Here is a 712-nt window from a genome sequence, read left to right as displayed (position 1 = left end):
TAAATGGAGTACTGAATATCAATATATTTTCTAAATTCTAATTTCTATAAAGTATGCAGATATAAACTAAAGTCTCTAAAATCCATGATAAAGTATCACTGTCACGCTCACAGTACCAATAACGCTGTAACTTGTACATATAGTATTAACACTGACTATTCTTAATCATGATTAACTTCCCAAAGTTAATAGTATCAAAATAAAAATGAAACTTAAAACTGCGAGTTACAACTTACATTATAAATACAGTTTAGTTAGGGTTCAACTGTCTGACTCTGAGACTGAACTGTAAAGTTTATTTTCCATTAATTTTGTACATAGAGGAAAAAACGTTGGAACTACTACACTAGAAAAAAATGTAATATTAAACAAAAATTTACAAAAAACTAAAGTATCGATTTGTTCAAAATAAATATCAGATTTAATACGAATACCCGAAATTACAAACTACACGTCTTACGTCGTACGGTTAATTCACGTTGCCCCGTAGCATGCCGGGACGTAAACAGAACTCACGGTCGATCACACCAATTGCACGTGAACAGTTGGTTTTCATTGGCGTTGAATGTAGCCATGTGACTTTTTTCAATGAAAACATGATTAAGTTGTTACCAGCGCATATTCTAGATTTATAAACGTTAGTGTTAAGTTGTCTTTAATTAGAATGGTTCTTTTAATTTTTTTGGTGAAAATAAGGCTAAGTCCCGTCCAC

The 712-nt window shown here is 31.5% G+C and overlaps 1 protein-coding gene across 2 annotated transcripts in view; it reads right to left on the bottom strand.

The window, feature by feature from the left end:
• Positions 1–487, bottom strand: part of LOC106478238 (solute carrier family 25 member 36-A-like) — a 23,009-nt gene extending 22,522 nt beyond the window's left edge. The window contains exon 1 of one of the 2 annotated variants that reach the window (XM_022381784.1): positions 461–487. The gene's annotated coding sequence lies outside the window, so the exon portion shown is untranslated. The other variant, XM_013938762.2, reaches the window with a different exon arrangement.
• Positions 488–712: the final 225 nt, after the last annotated feature.

Source organism: Limulus polyphemus, unplaced genomic scaffold (assembly GCF_000517525.1).
Source record: "Limulus polyphemus unplaced genomic scaffold, Limulus_polyphemus-2.1.2 Scaffold192, whole genome shotgun sequence".
Taxonomy (NCBI): domain Eukaryota; kingdom Metazoa; phylum Arthropoda; class Merostomata; order Xiphosura; family Limulidae; genus Limulus; species Limulus polyphemus.
This window is presented reverse-complemented; position numbering and strand designations above follow the sequence as displayed.